We start from the raw sequence: 17,521 nt of genomic DNA, 5'->3' as shown, positions 1-17,521 counted from the left end.
CCCATAGAGGACGACCGGTCTAATCAGCGTTTTGTAGATGGTTAACTTCGTGTTACGGCTAACTTTATTCGATCGTAGGGTTCTGCGGAGTCCAAAGTAAGCACGATTTCCTGCCACAATGCGCTTCTGAATTTCTCTGCTGGTGTAGTTGTCGCCAGTCACCAGTGAGTCCAAGTACACGAATTCTTCAATCGCCTCGATTTCATCACCATCGAAAGAAATTCGGGGTGGCGGGCGCGGTGATTCCTCCCTGGAGCCCTTTGCCATCATGGACAAAGTCCGACACATTCATGACTAATCCGATTCGCCCGGCTTCACTCTTCAGACGGATGTACGTTTCCGCCATCGTCTCAGATTTACGAGCTATAATATCAATATCACCAGCAAAACCAAGCAGCTGAACGGACTTCGTGAAAATCGTCCCACTCGTGTTTATCCCCGTTTTCCTTATTACACCTTCTTACGCAATGTTGAACAGCAAGCACGAAAGACCTTGCCGTAACCCTCTGAGAGATTCTAAGGGACTTGAGAGTGTCCCTGATACTCGAACTACGCACATCACTCGATCCATCGTCGCCTTGATCAATCGTATCAGTTTATCCGGGAATCCGTATTCGTGCATAATCTGCCATAGTTGTTCTCGATCGTTTGTATCATACGCCGATTTGAAATCGATGAACAAGTGATGTGTGGGCACGTTGTATTCGCGGCATTTCTGCAACACCTGGCGGATGGCGAACATCTGATCCGTTGTAGTGCGTTCACCCATGAATCCAGCCTGATATTGCCCCACGAACTCTCTTGCAATCGGTGATAGGCGGTGGCGTAAAGTTTGAGAGAGTATATTGTAGGCAGCGCTCAGTAGTGTGATCGCGCGGTAGATCCCGCAATCCAACTTGTCGCCCTTTTTGTAGATGGGACACACGATACCCTCCATCCATTCCTCCGGTAATACTTCGTCCTCCCAAATCTTGGTAATGACCCAGTGTAGTGCTCTCACCAGTGCTTCTCCACCATATCTTAGAAGCTCGCTTGGTAGTTGATCTGCTCCAGCGGCTTTGTTATTTTCCAACCGGCCAACCTCCTCCTCAAACTCTTGGAGGTCAGGGGCCGGAAGTCTTTCGTCCTGTGCACATACTCCTAGATCTGTTACCACGCCACCTTTGGTACTTGCAACGTCACCATTGAGGTGCTCATCGTAATGCTGCCGCCACCTCTCGACCACCTCAAGCTCGCTCGTGAGAATATTCCCGTGATTATCTCGGCACATGTCGGCTTGTGGCACAAAGCATCTGCGCGAGCAGTTCAGCTTCTCGTAGAACTTTATTGTGTCCTTAGCGCGGTCCAGCTTTTCAATCGCTTCGCGATCTCGTTCTTCCTGCTGGCGCTTCTTAATCCGGAAGACTGAGTTCTGCCTGTTCCGCGCCTATCTGTAACGTGCCTTATTTGCTCTCGTACAGTGTTGCAGCATTCTCGCCCATGCTGCATTCTTCTTGTTTTTCAACTGTTCACATTCGCCGTTGTACCAGTCGTTTCTGCGATTCAGAGTCGCGAAGGCTAGTGCTGTAGCCGAGGTACTACCTATGGCGGATCGGATGTCCCTCCAGTTATCTTCAAGCGTAGCAGTGCCAAGCTGCTCTTCCGTTGGTAGGGCCACTGCTAACTGCTGCGCGTAGTCTTGAGCCACTTCTACGTTACGCAGCTGCTCGATGTTGAGTCGCGGCGTTCGACTTCGACACGTGGTGATAACTGTCAAAAGTTTTGAGCGCATGCATACAGCGACAAAGTAGTGATCCGAATCTTTATTCGCACTGCGGTATGTGCAGACATTGGTTATATCCGAGAAGAATTTACCGTCGATTAGAACGTGGTCGACTACAGCTACCTCTGCAATGCCTACGATTAAGGCTAGAATCGAAACTTCGTTCGGACCTGTGTACTTATCTATGTTAAAGCAATCCCCGCAAGTTCCTCATTGGAGACTCTCCCCTCATCCATCTACGAAAGAAGGTCAAGGAGAAGGTCAAGGCTGCTCAGTAGGAGCCATTACACTTTTTGCCTTACCATCAAGACCCTATATGCATTAGTGTTACCCCGGCCTACGGGTTCGTTTCGGCATTCTGGTAGAGACCTCCACAGCAAGCCATTCTGCTTGCTTTTATCGCGGCCTTGAGTGCAACTGTGGCAGCCGCGAAGGTCACCCGTCGCTCGCTGCCTCTTTCTCCGTTCGCTGCCATTGTTAGTGTATCGAACCGCCAAGTGATTGCTATGAATGTAGACGTCATCTACCCATCAGTTTGATCTATTCATTAGGTTAGCAAGGCTACAAAAAGTAACGTTGATGACCAACTCCGCATCGCTCCGGGTAAAAGTACTTAAGTACTGATATTTGCCAAATCAACATCGAGCATGAGCATTCGTGTCTCTGACACCACTGGTTCATGAAACGGCTTCCTCATTCGACGGCTAGGCATTGAAATCACTCGCTATTATCACCGACCAGTCAGCTATGGCGTCATACATCCCAGAATCTGCGTGAACTGCTTGATCGCCTATCGAGCAGGTGCGTAACCTCTACTGGAGAAGACCCCGTTGAATTTGGTGACAACGTACCCCTTAAGGGCGGACGGGACGGTCGGGGAAATATCCGCCATTGCTCTGTTGCTACTAAGATGGTAATCTCAGATTCTACTTCATATTTTGCAACAAAAACCTATCACTGTGTATGCTCACTTGCAGTGCATATGCTGATTGTTTTTCAGCATCTTCAGTGCGATAGAACTCGAGATTACCATCTTCAAAATCGCGAGGCAAATTGTTAGAAAGAGAGGCAAGATAGGAAAAATAACACGGCGTCCCGTTTCACCTTAAGGATCCGCTATGATGGTGATATCCGTTTTCCACTCAGCACTTAACACAACAGTTACCGGGATGCGTCACAGTGGTTGAGGTTTAACTGCGCTAGTTGCACTGTAATTGTCAGCTAAGGTTCTCTTGAAGGTTGGGCTCTTTGAGCTTCCCGTTGGATGTTTGATGTTTGCGGATTTCCCGGAACAAATCAAGCTTTCGGGAGGACCCGTGCAGCCTTGTGCCTTATTGCCTTCACCTCCTCATCGCTTGAAAAGCGGGCTTTTTTAATGGCCTTTGCCGTCTCACCACTTGTGTATTGGTTTAAGACACCTATAACACGCCTCTGGTGGCTCATGGATGCCCTGCGCACATATCGACCATCCCACCTTTCCGTGGCCAAACTGCTACGGTGGCCTCCTGCACCTCTCCTTGTTGCTGCAGTGTAGAGTCGGTTGAGCTGCCAGAGCCTTCAACCCAAGGGCCTCTTAAACTAGAAACTTGTGGACGGCACACTTACGCATTTTGTTTTTTTTTAGCTCGAGGCTCATTTCGCAAGTAAGAATATGTCACATATTGCGTACGGCGCTTCAAGTTTCATGAGCTTGGCATAGGTCCTTCATTGCAGAGCTCTCGAAGAATCCTGAAGGAGTCTCTACAGGAATTCCATGAAAAATCCCTGAAGGAATCCCAAGAGCAATGAATGTAAGAATCCCAAAAGGAATTACTGAAGGATTCCCTAGGAAATCTCGGAATGAAAATCGGAAAGAATCCATCGAGAAATCTCTGAGAGATTTTTTGGAAAATCCTAGATGCAGTCTCTTAATGAATCGCTGAAGAAATGTTTAATCAAAACCTGCGAAAAAAACAATAAGTAATTTAAAAATACTGGAAAAATCCCTGAGGGAAACCGGAAGAAATCCCTAAAGAAATCTCGGGGAAAATCCCAAAAATAATCCCTGATTGAATTTTAAGAGAAATCTCTAGAAGAAACCTGGGGCAAAATTAATGAAGAAATCTGACTAGGAATCAATGAAGGAATTTAGAAAAGAATCCTGGAAAAATCGCGGAAGAAAGCCCAGGAGAAATCCATACAGGAATATCGGGAAGAATACCTAAAGGAATGCCAGAAAGAGTTCTGGGAAAAGTTGATAGAATTCTTGAATGAATCTTAGGAGGAACTCTAAACAGATCCGGGAAAATTCATGCAGATATCCCGGGATAAAGAGAGTTCGACTGTTACGATCTATAGAGCTATTAATTTCGTTACTGCAGGCTTGGGAATTTAAAACGAATGTTTCGGATTTTTTCCAACGTTGCGACTCGTATTTGAATCTCCTTCAGGGGGATACTGTAATTATGGGAATTATTATTGTGTGGATTACAGGTTGCGATAATTCACTTACATTCTGGCTATTTCTTTTACTTCCCCAAAACTACAGTGCCGAAACTAGTAGCTCTTTATATACATACACCGGCAGGTATTAACCCTCTAATACCCAACGCCGCCTTTAGACGGGGTATAGTTTGAGCGTTTTTGTAATTTTTGTTTGGTGGAAAATCAAAATTTTTATATTTTTGGTTGATATTTAGGACTGTTCTGTATATCTCAAAAAGGTTTTTGGTGTATTTTAAAATGCATTTACATTTTTTTTAAATCATTGAAAAATAGATGTTTAGTCACTTTTTAGAAGTCATTGTTTATTCTGTATTGATTCGCTACAATTAACATATTTTAATTTTTTTCTCAAATCATTCTGTTCTAGTTTAATAGTTTAAGGGAGTCGAATACACTCTAAAATTGTTTTCCTTAAAATTACACGGAAAACAAAATTTCACATTATAAAAAATTAAAATTAAAATAATTCAACAAATATCATAAAATCTCAAAAGGTTTCCGTCTCAAAAAATCCGTACCCCAAATAGGCTTCCTGGAAAAAATATAAAAATGTGGGGATGTTCAAAAATAAGAATTAGAAAAATCAAAAACCGAAATTCACGAAATCGAGAATTATTAAGAATCATCTTCCAAAACATGTTTAAATCGATTTTAGATGACGAAAAATGATATTTAAATCAAAATAAAAAAATTGGGTATAAGAAGGTTAATAAAGGAATCCTGGGAAGAATTTCCGAAAGAATCCCGCATGGATTTTCTGAAGGAAGCACGGAAGAAACCCCTGAAGGAGTATGCTGGATGAAAATCCAAGTGTAATCCTGGTGGGAAGCCTGATGGAGTCTCGGAAACAATATGTGAAAGTACCCGCCAAGATTCCCGAGAGAAATCCCTGAAGGAATCTTAGGAGGAATCAATGGATAAACTCCTGAAGGAATGCCGGAAAATATCCATGAGGGAATCTTAAAAAAATCACGAAAAGGGTTAATGAAGGTATCCACAAAAGAATCTTAGTTGGTATCTGGAGGAAATCGTTGAAGGTGTACCTGAAAAAATGACGGAAGGAAACCCAGAAACAATCACGGGATAAATCAATGAAGAAATGCCCGGATGGAATCATTGGAGGAATCCTTGTCAGATAACAACTAGACATTTTACAAAAAAATCCATGATGAAACAAGCAGGAAATCGCCCAGTTCCCTGAAAGAATATTGGCAGAAATCCTTTTGTGCATACCCAAATAATACTTTTGCGGAATATCTGAGGCAACCCCTACTGAGTGAAATACTGGGAGGAATTCCAGGAGCAATCCTGGGATGAATCCCAAAAGGATTTTCCAGAAGATTCTCAAAATACAACCTAGAATGATATAAAACGCAGAATGATTACCTGTTCTGAGGCTTAGTTGATTTAAGCGCCGGTCTAGCGAATACGGAGTCGTGGGTTCAAATTCCATCATTGCGATTTTTTTTTCACAAATTTCATCTCTTAATTTGCCAATTAGCAACATTTCGTGAGTTCTAATGACAAGTTTTCCCAGTATAATTATTGCCTTTCTCGTACACCAAAGTGTACTGAAAGGCTATTTGTTCACTCAAAAAACGAATTTTCGATAGAAGGCTCGGAGGGCCAAGTCACATATACCAATCAACTCAGTTCGACGAATTGAGATGATGTCTGTATGTGTGTATGTATGTATGTCTGTGCGCAAAAGAAAAGTTCACTCGTTTTTAAGGCACTCCCCATTGTCCAATTTTTCGGATTCGAATCGAACCGGAATTTTACCGCATTGTTTGCCATTAAAAATGGTTTGGATCGGTCGAGGCGTTCCGGAGTTATGGCCATTTCAGCGCCGGTGGAACTCGCCGTATATAAAATTGAAACAACCTTGGAGATGAACCAGCCTCGGGCTGAAAATCTCCCTAATAAAGCTAATAATAATAAAACAACCCCCATCATGCGACACATCAAACTGTGGCGATTTTTGTAACCTTTAGTATGGTTGACGAATTTTATGCGAAAATCAACACTGGAGACCAGGATGGCGGTTCCAAATTCAAGATGTTGATTGTTCAATACAGTTGTAGGCTCTAAAACCATGCAATATGGGTATTAGACTGGGTCAACAAAGTCGATTTTTTGGAACAATGCTTTTTCGATTCCTTTTAGCGTCCAAAACAACTGTGCAGAATTTGGGAGCGATTGGTTGCGTCCCCGTATTCCGCTTTGCGATTGAAGTTTGTATGGAATTTAGTATGGGAAAACGTGCTTTTTTGCATTTTTCTCATAAATTGAAATTTTTTGTCTAAAACTATCTAACTAATGACGTTGAAGCATAGCCTAGGATATGCCGAAAAGCTTTGCCGAAGACCGCAAAGTGATCCGACACTTGTGAAAAAAGTTATAACACACAGATTGCCTGGTGGTGCTTATCATTTAACATGTAAAGGAATAACATCAATAACAAAATCTCAGTTTTTGGCCTAAGTTACCAAGCGAATAACCTTTTTCACAATCGTCGGATCACTTTGCGGTCTTCGGCAAAGTTTTTCGGTATATCCTAGGCTATACTTTAACGTCATTAATTTAACAGTATTAGACAAAAGAATTCAACTTATGAGTAAATTGCAAAAAAGTACGTTTTTCCATACTAACTTCCATACAAATTTCAATTACAATGCGGAATACGGGGATGCAACCAATCGCTCCCAAATTTTGCACAGTTATTTTGGACGCAAAAAGGAGTCAAAAAAGCTTTGTTCCGGGTTGATACGGTCAAATTTAAAGTTTCTCCATACAACGTTGACCCACTCTAATGGGTATATTTGGTATGAGGAAGTTGTACGAAGTCCAAAAATGGTGACCAGAATTTCCAAGATGGCGCTCTAAAATTCAAGATGGCGGCTGCAAACTCAAGATGGAGACTGTTTAATGTAGTTTTAGGACCTGAAGCCATGCAATATGAGTATATTTGGTATGAGGAAGAAGTCTGAACTCCAATATTGGTGACCAGAATATCCAAGATGCCGGTTTCAAATCCAAGATGGCGCTTCGACATTAAAGATGGTTGCTGTTTAATGGAGTATTAGGATCTGAAACCAAGCAATATGGGTATATTTGGTTTGATGAAGATGTCTACAATCCAAAAATGACGACCAGAATATCCAAGATGGCGGTTCAAAATTCAAGATGGAGGCTGTTTAATGGAGTTTAGGCTCTAAAGCCATGCAATATGTGTATTAGAGTGGCCCACACTTATATGAAAAAAAAAATCGAAAAATACCAAGTATAACTTTTTTCACAGACGTTGGATCACTTTGCGGTCTTCGACAAAGTTGTTTGGCATATAGTCAAGTCACCTACAATAATACCAAAGGGTTTGATTATTGAACGCTTACAACGCCACCTAGCAGAAAATTCGAAAACTTAAAATTTCTGCATACATTTGGCCAAGTTTTCCCATACAAACTTCAAGCGTTTTGAGCGCCCCCTTAGGCTCAACCAATTTTGCTCAAATTTTGAACGTAGCTTCTGGGAGTCCAAAACAGCTTATTGAGGAGGTAAGACTTGGCATTTTTCGAAATTTTTTGTTTTTCATATAAGTCTGGGCCACCTTAATGTGTATATTCGATATTGGAAAGATGTCTGGAGTCTTTAGAAACTGAAACCATGCAATATGGGACTCCAAAAATGACAACCAGAATATCCAAGATGGCAGCTCAAAATTGAAAATGGCTTCTATTTAATGGAGTTTTAGGCTCTAAAACCATGCAATTTGGGTATATCTGGTGTTGGGAAGAAGTCTGGAATCCAAAAATGACGATTAAAATATCCAAGATAGCAACCAAAATATACAAGATAGCGTCTCAAAATTCAATATAGCAACATAAACTTCAAGATGGCGGCAGTTTAATGGAGGTTTAGGCTCTAAAACCGTTCTATATGGGTATATTTGGTATGGGGAAGACAACCGGAGTTCAAAAATATCCACCAGAACATCCAAGATGGCGTCTCAAAATTCAAAATGGTGGCTGTTTAATGGAGTTTTGGCCTCTCAAACCAGTCAATATGAGTGTATCTGGTATGGAAAAGAAGTCTGGAGTCCAAAAATGGCGACCAAAATTTCCAAGCAGCCGGTCTTAAATCCAAAATGGTGGCTCAAAATTCAAGATTGCGGCTGTTTTTCAAAAGTTTATGGCTCAAGAATCAAAAGCCATATAATAGATATAATCTCTGATGTCATGAAATGGATTTCTCTTAAACGTATGAAAGTTCGATATTCATAAACATATCACTTGAGTTGTGTTACAATGTGTTTTCGAAGGCACGAGAAAGGCGCCATCACCGATAGGTGTTTTTTTATTAACTACAAACCCATCAAGCATTCCGACATTTCAGTTGCACTATATCGATTTTCTATAGAATTACTGTATAGCGAAGCATTCCACTCTGCCAACAATATCATCGAACAAGTCACAAGAAAGGAAACTCACTTGCTTCGGTAAAGAAGTTTAAAAGATTTTCCACCAGAGATCTCGGCGCATTCGAAGAATCTGTGGCAAACACTATCTCTCTGTTTGATCAAGTGACGAGGAAATTCCGTTCTACTCAAATATGCAAACGCCACCCAGCTTGCATCGTCCCATCTTATCCATAAGGCGCAACTTGATTGTGCGGTGGTGGTGGCATTTCTTTTCCGAAGAAGACGACGACAACGACGACGGACGACCATCGCGAGAGCTACTTGTTTGGAAAATTTTGCCAATCTAGCCTCCATCCGCTTGGCAGCAGCTCGGAAAAGCCAACTTGGGAAAACTGTTAACTTCTCTACGCGACTGAAACGCGCCGGAGGCTGCAAAAGATGCCGCCCAGCAGAGTAGCACTAGCAACAGAAGCAACTATGCAAAACAAAGACAACGCGCAACAGTCCATCCAGTAGCAGCAACAACACCACCATGGTGCATAAGCCATATGACGAGGCAAACTGTAGCGTCATCGCTCCGCTTGAATTGTGTATCCGTTTTTGGGTGGGTCTTCATCGCTATTTTTTTGTGTCTTCGAGTCTCTAATGAACACTTCTCTGAAAGTTTTGGCTCCAAGCAACGGAGGCGAAAAGTGAGCTTTTTGCTCAGCATGGGTGTCACCAGATGCAGAGCTGTGACATTATTGCTATTGACAAGTACAACTTGTGCAATAAAAAAATTAAAATTAAAAAAAAAAATGTTAAAAAAAAAACAAAAAAAATAAAATAAATAAAACAAAAAAAAAAAGAAATATAAAAAAGTATTGAAAAGTGATAGAAAATATATAATGAAATGCATACTATACATTAAAACAAAACATCAACACATCATCTCAATTTTTCAAAATTCCTAAAATCTGAAAACTACGAACGATTTTCCTACCACCCGTAGATTAAATAGATTCACATGTTCTACTCCAGCAGATTCCACTTTTATTGTTCCCGGGGTGCAGCAAAAGTATGTTTCTTTCCCAGCACAAAGTGAAGGTCGCAACGAACTTGGGAAGGCTCCGGGCAAGTCAGAACAGCAACAGCATCGGCAACAACGAAAAACTGTTAACAGTTGAGCGATGGCACTGGGATTTCCAAGCATTCTTCGGAAGCCTGAACCGTTGCGCCTCTGTTCAGAAAGTGTAACATAAAAATGGTAGAGCTGAAAAAAAAAGTTTCCTTCTAGAGAGAGAGAGACGACGACCGACAAGCGGAAATTTAAAGCCAGCGTGCCGTAAATTTCCGCTTTAATTGTTGGCATCGGTTGGTCCCGTTTGTTCCCCACTCAGGCTGCGATTGTTGCTTGTATTAGCGATGAAACAGAGCGAAACTTTTGCGATGATATCTTGTATGTACCATGTTGCGAGCGAAGGGTATACGATGTGCTTGGATGAAGTTTAGAATTGGCCTAACTTCTTCAACAGAATCAGAATGGCAGTTGCAATGCCCTTTTTTTTTAAACTTTCTTTCAAGGTTTCTATTGAAACTTGACTGACTTACTTTTGCGCTCAAATGTGTAAGAGTTTTCTGTGACTGTCATCACAGAAGTTGTTTAAGTAGCAACCATTGCTGTGCAAGTTTCAGAACCTAAAAGAATGACGATGTAAGGTTTTGAGAACAAAGCACTGATATTTGGGCTACTGAAATTGAACACAACTTATCCATTAAGATTTTATTCTTAAAATAGTTAAAAGAAATTTTCAATGGGCAGTTGGCAATAGTTCTTACTTTCGTTGAAAGATAGAAGCAGAATTTCAACGAACACCAGCACGACATTCTTCGAGAACGAGTGGCTACTTTTAGAATGCCTAAAACTACCTCAACAGTCACTCCAAAATACACACATTCAACATTCCGTGATAAAATGGCTCCCAGTCAAAACTTAACATTGCGAAGTGGCCGACCCACTTCGAGAGTCATTTTGCATTCTTGTGCATACAGCAGCCAGCTCAAACCCAAAGCAGCACGTCGTCGTCACATACATAGGGCTGCATGCACCCAGGAGAGAACTCGGGTTTGCTCTTTTTCCCTTCAGCTGTATCACCCGCCAAGATGAAAAATGCCAAGGAAAATGTACATTTTTCCGCATGTCATCAACTTGAGTGGTTGGGCTGCAGTCCAAGTTTGCTCGGTGGCTGCTGCTAGTGTTACAACACATACGTGAACCTCTATAAGGCAGAGGATGTCAACTTGTTTTTAAATGTCACACATTCGTTTTCGAAACCACCACTTCAGGGAAACCAAAAATACAGAAAGGCATTTCTTGTGATATTCAATGGATTTTTGGTGACGGCACGAATGCTACTAGCTGCTTAAGCTCAGATCTATCACGGAGGAGCGACCATTAAAATATTGTATAAGGGTTCATTCAAATATTACGTAACGCAAAATTTGACGATTTTAGACCCCCTCCCTCCCCCACGTAACAACTTTTGTATGGGAAATTTTGAAATTTTGTATGAAGCGTAACACAGAGCTGGACCCCCTCCCTCCCCCTTTAGCGTTACGTAATATTTGAACGAACCCTAAGTTATTGTTTGTTCTCAACTAGTACCTACCGCAAAATGGTCTAGACAACTGTAGTAGTGCTAGAAACTAATAGAGTTAGGTTTGAATAAGCTTGTAGTAGTAGCCATAAAAGCTTCCTGCTTTAATAGTTTTAATTTAATAAATTAGTCTAACTAAGGACTCCCATGAAATAAAGTATTCTACAATTGTACCCTATCCGAGTTTGCGAGTCAATAAAGTGTTCTATAAAGTGCCAGAAGTTTCCATCAGTGTAGAAGACATGCTGCTAGTGGCAGTAAGCTGCAACACAGTGAGCTTTGTGGAAAGTGAAGTAGTTCCCTATCCTATGCCACCACCACCCGCGCAGCATAGAGCAAATCTACAGCCGAAGCCCGATTTTCTACCCGAGAAATTGCACCGGAAATCCCGAACCTGCCCCAACAGTCAGTTTTAATCGATTTTGATTTTTCTTTTTGTCCCATTAGCAACATTCCGGAATCTTATGGTCGGGATTTATCACTTTACCGGCCAGTTTTTTTATCACTTTCTAGAGCCTGCCTTGCGACATGAAAAAGTTCACGCATTTACAAAAAGATATTATAAAAAAATCTTATAGCATTGCCCACATTTCTTGATCGTCATGGGAAACACGCTTACGACATTTCAAATTTCATGAATTTATTTCTCCTGGAGATCGATCTGAAGATCGTTCAGGAGTTTCTTCGGTTTTCGAGAAGTTCCTTTTTGTATTCCTCAAGGAGCTTATTCTGGAATTTCTCCAGGATATCCTTCTAAAATTCCTTCAGGGATCTCTCAAGAAGATCATTGGGAGAATATTTTCTGGATATGCTTCCGAAATTCCTCCAGCTGTAAGCCTCTAATGTTTTCAAGAAGTTTCTTTTGGAATTTTAGAAGGATCTGCAAGAAAAACACACAAAAAATACTTGAAGGATCTCAGAAGAAAGAGCAGATGAAATATAATTAGGAACCCCAGAAGGAGTTCGCGAGAAAAAAAAAAAATAGAAACTCCTGAAGTAAGAATAGGGAAATCCGAAAAGAAGCTACAGCGAGAGTTCTAGATCACGAACCGCTGAATAAACTCCATGAGGAATCCCATAAGAAACTCTAAGAAGATGCAGAGGAAACTTCTACAAGAATCCCAAAAGATAATCCTGGTGGAGGAATATCAGAAGAAATGCCAAAAAATGCCAGGAAGAATATCTGAAGAAAGCTCAATAAGCTCAATAAACTTTAAGAAGATCTTCTGTAGCAAATTGAGAGTAATTCTAGGAGATTGTTTTTGCTTTTCCTCAGAAAGAACTTCTTGAAAAATTTGGGAAGGAACTACTAGAGCTAACCCAGAAGAAACATCATGAGGGATCCAAGAACAAATTATTAAAAAAAAATCCGAGTTGGAACTTCAGAAAGAATACCAGAAGTCCAGTAGAAATTACAAATAGAAATACTCGATCAATTCGATACAACCCAGACAAAATTTCTGGAGGAATTTCAGAAGGTGTTTCTTGAAAAACAATCTCAGTACGAATTTCACGAAGAATCCCATAAGAATCAATAACCAGAAGGAATCCCATTTAAACCCCTAAATAATTATGTATCCTAGAAAAATATTCTGGAGGAATTGCAGAAAAAAAATCTGAAGGCATTCTTTAAGGCACTCATTAAAGAATTCAAGAAGGAAGTTCAGGATAAATCGGATAAAAATGTATGAAGTAGTTACAGAAGAAGAAAAAAAAAACAGGAGAAACCTCAGGAAAAATATTAAAAGAGAATTCATGCGCAAACCTTGAAACAACTACTCAGAAGGACCTTATATAGGAATTCCAAAAGAAAGTCTTGGAGGTATTCCAAAAGGAATAAATTATGAAGAATAGCCTAGATCTATCTTTCCAAGTGTTTGTTTTCTAGCTGTCGGACTATCTGAGTGTAATGCTTGCTTGCAAGTGGGGAAAAGTTAGAGGGATTGGGTAGGGAAGACGGTAAGGTAGAGGGTAGGGTGAAGGAGCGGGTAGAGGGTTTTTCGAAATACATTCAGGAATTCTTTCCGGTATTTCTTCACGCATTCCTCTCGAGACTCCTGCCAGGATTCCTGCCTGGATTCCTCCAGATGTTCATTTCGGAATTTATGTAGAGATTTTTCCTGGAATCTATTCAAGAATTTCTTCAGAGATTGCTTTAGGTAATTCTGAAAGGATTCTCTTAGGTATTCTAGGTGATATTTCTTTAGGGCTTCCTTCTGGCTGGAGTTCCTTAAATGATTCCTACAGGGGTTTCGTAAAAGATCACTTGAGAGGTTCATGTTGAGATTCTTTCAAGGATTCCTTTCAAAAAGGAGTCCTGGATTTTATTTAGATAAGTATTATGCCGGAATTCCTGACGGGCATTTTCCAAAAAATGTTCCAGAGTTTTTTCAGGGATTTTTTCAATAATGCCTTCCGGAATTTCTTCTATGATTCTTTCAGAAATTCCTGCACAGCTTCCACCCAAGTAACAATTTCTCTGCTTTCTGCTCTTAGACACTATTTATAGAGGTTTTGTCATTGCTTTAGTAAACCCTTTTAGGTTTAATAGAGCATTTTATATTGTAAAGCAGTCTTAATGACACATGCAACTTTAAAACACTTTGTAGGTACCTAGAAGTCTATTCAATAAAACTTATCTGCTACCCTTTCTGCCGAGCAAAAATTTTACCCTAAACGGCCTGTAAAGTACATATTAAAACTGAATCCTAAAACTTTTTTCAAAGCCGCATGCATAACGTATGGCATCGGCCTTAAAACTTATTAGAATGCATATGGTGGCAATTAAGCGGTCTTAAACCTTTTCAGCTAAGGATTTTTTTCTGCAATGCGATCTGCTTGTGGAAAATCAATTTGATGGGGAATACACGATTTTAAGTAGACACCAAATAGTTCATAATTGAGATTTGATCTACTATTAATCTATTTAATATTCGATCAAATAAAACAACAGCCTCAAATCACCACCAAATACTGATGAAATGCAGAAGAACACGTGAAATTTTGGTTTGTTCACATTTTTGACGGCTAATGGCCAGCCGGAGGGTTCTTAAGAAGTGTCAGTCTGAACCCGACTTTTCTTAAAACCTAATAGTGTTTGAGTAGCGCAAATCAAATGCGTTAAGAATAAGTGGCAAACGCTGGGCTTTGTTTCGTATTCACAAAGAACAGTAACTCTAGAACATATTGCTTTTAAACCAGTGGCGTAGCCAGAAATTTGCTGTGGGAGGGGCTTTCGACAATCAATGACACTTTTTCACTTATTTGACGCCTACATTTCGTAAACAACAATGGGCAATACGGCCGTATACATTCAATTTAAATCGTAGGTTGAAAATAGCGGCGCAGCCGAACATTTTTTTTCCCCATAAAGCGTTTTATTCTGGAAATTTGTTCCAATAATTTTGCCTCGGGGGGGGGGGGGGGGGGGTGGGTTTAACCCTAAACCCTCCCCCCCCCGTGGCTACGCCACTGTTTTAAATCAAGTGCTCGTAAACAATCTCAAATAAAACCAAAAAGGTTTAAGGGGTTATATATGTTGAGGTCGAGCGAAAAATCGATTTTTTTTATTTGTTTATCTTAAAGTATGGGTTCCTAAGAATGTTCTGTCAAATTCTCATAGAGTTTCAAGCAGTACAAGCAAAGATATAGCGTTTTGCGCCTCGCTCCCTTACGGGCGCGTTGTGCATACTAGAAACTTTAAACGCGATTATCTTGGAATTACGTTTTTCCAAAAACGTCGATGCGGTGACTACGATTGCGGAAACAGTTCTCAACCGATTTCAATCAATTTTTTTTAGTGTTCGCTATTCATATGTCGTGTCTTTTTTCAAATAAAAAAAAACTCATGTCAGTGTTGTGATTTTTTCCAACATTTTTTTTGCATGAAAAAAATGTTTTTTTTTTGGAAAAAAAATGGTCCCCGATTGGAAACTAAAAACATTTTTTAATATTCCGATCGTTCAAGGATATCATAAGGACGAACACGACATTATTGCGACACATTTAACAAGGCATAACTTTTTAACAATTGGGTAAAAATCAACCAAATTTTGCACACTTTCTCATTGATGTGTATTGTTTACATGCTGTCAAACTCGAAGTCGTGGCATGATGCCAAATGGAGGTGAACCAAAGCGAGTCGAGAGAACAAATTCTTTCCAAACACCTGGACTTTCGTGACTTGTCGCACCGACAGTTGGGAAACATCTTGAACATTTAGCATTCAACCGTCTCCAGAGTGTTGAAGCGGTTCCAGAAGTGGTTGACGTTGGACCACGGCAAAGAAGCTGGAAGAAAACCGGGACCGGAGAACAAAAAGACGGAGGGAAAGGTGAAGCGGATGATTGAAGCAAATACCAACGTCTCAAGCCGTGATTTGGCTAAAGATCGGCATGTTGCAGAGCTACGTCCAGAATGCAAAAGAAGAGAGCTGTACGACATACATACAGAGTACCTACAGAAATTCCCAAACCGCGATGAGCGGCAACAATCGACGGCTAAAACTCGGGCACGGAAGCTCTACGAGAAGATGCTGACAAAATATGGCTGCTGTGTGATGGACGATGAAACGTAGGTATATAAAAGCCGATTTTAAGCAAATTCTGGGGTTGGAGTTCTTCACCGGCAAGAGTAAGTTCGATGTGGACGACAAATTTAAGAAGAAAAAATGTCGATGTTCGCCTCCAAATATCTCATTTGCCAAGCCATCTGCTCTTGCGGACTGAGGAGTGAGCCTTTCGTGACAAAGGGCACAGTAAATGGCGAGATCTACAAATCTGAGTGCCTTGAGAAGCACCTTTTGCCGTTCTTGCAGCAGCACGACAAAGCTCCGCTATTTTGGACAGATTGGGCATCATGCCACTATTCAAAAAGTGTCCTGCAGTGGTATGAGGCCAATTCTATCCATTTCATTCCAAAGGGCATGAATCCGCCAAACCCAGAGCTGCGCCCGTTGGAGCAGTACTGGGCAATGATGAAGTGGGAACTTCGGAAAAGCAAGACAGTCAAAGACGAGAAAGACATGTTAAGAAAAAAAGGGGGAAACTCGTACACTCAAGGCTCCATCGATTAGCTTTTCTTTTGATTTTTGAAGTAAAAATATGTATAAAACTACCCTAAAATTTTGGTTTGATTCTAAACATTATAAGAAAATTGGCATGACATTTTCGGTGTCGCAATAATTTCGTGTTCGCCCTTAGTAACGGTTTTCTTTTGGGTTTGTGCTTGCAGTTGAGCCGTAAGACTGTAATCATAGTCACGGCATACCTCTTTAAAGAAAACACGTTTGACGGAAAATATTATAACTTTGGTAATTGGTACTATTTTGTCATGTTCTCAATCTGATTTTACACATTAAAATTTGTACTATGTATGACGTAAAACGAGAATTTGAAAAAAATGTGGTTACATACTTTTATAAAAGTTCAAACTTTCCCTTATTTTCACGCACCTCATATATAATAACCCCTTGATAAAAATTCATTTAAGATGTGTTTTAAATTCTTTTGAAAAATTATTTGTATGTCACCTCACCATGCTTCTCCAGGAGATGTTATATTAGAGCTGTCAGAGATGTTTCTTGTAAAAAAATATGGTTCAGAAATCTGGCAGAAGAAGGATTTCTACTTAACTTACTAGAATATATTCGAAGGTTCTTCATGGATTCTTTTTGGACCTTATACAGTTACAGCTCCCGGAATTTCTTGTATAGCTACGATATCTAGAACACTTCAGATTGCTGCCTTCCTTCGAGCTTTCGACATGGGTGACATTATGAAAACTACGAGAAACTGTTCGTTAACCCGAAACTCGTTCAAAGGAACTGTTGTCGAATTTCTTTCAATATTCATATCACTTTTTTCGAATGTGTGGATAACTGACACTGAGGAAGATTGCAAGTGGTAGTCGAAATACGCGTATCTGTCAAAGGATAAGCAAAATAGGGCGGAATTAAAAGGCACAAAACTAATTATACTCATTCGAAGAGGGTATTCTGCTTAGAGGGTTCGAAAAGTCGGTACAAGATTCATATCACTGTCAAAAACCTTTTCTTGAGAATTTTTAAAAACCAAAAAAAGGAATTTTCCTACAGAAATGTTCATGTTGTGGTTAAATTCAATGTTGATTGATTTTCTGCTAAAATAATTCCTAGTTCAATTATTCTTGTGCTTTAATTCCCTTCCATTTGGAAACTGCTGGTGCAAAGAAACCCACTAA

The 17,521-nt window shown here is 40.4% G+C and overlaps 1 protein-coding gene across 1 annotated transcript in view; it reads right to left on the bottom strand.

Moving 5' to 3' along the window:
• The window catches only part of LOC109399616 (uncharacterized), a 578,312-nt gene that overhangs the window by 150,507 nt on the left and 410,284 nt on the right, over positions 1-17,521 (bottom strand). The gene's annotated exons all lie outside the window — the stretch shown is intronic.

This window comes from Aedes albopictus, chromosome 3 (genome assembly GCF_035046485.1).
Source record: "Aedes albopictus strain Foshan chromosome 3, AalbF5, whole genome shotgun sequence".
Taxonomy (NCBI): domain Eukaryota; kingdom Metazoa; phylum Arthropoda; class Insecta; order Diptera; family Culicidae; genus Aedes; species Aedes albopictus.
This window is presented reverse-complemented; position numbering and strand designations above follow the sequence as displayed.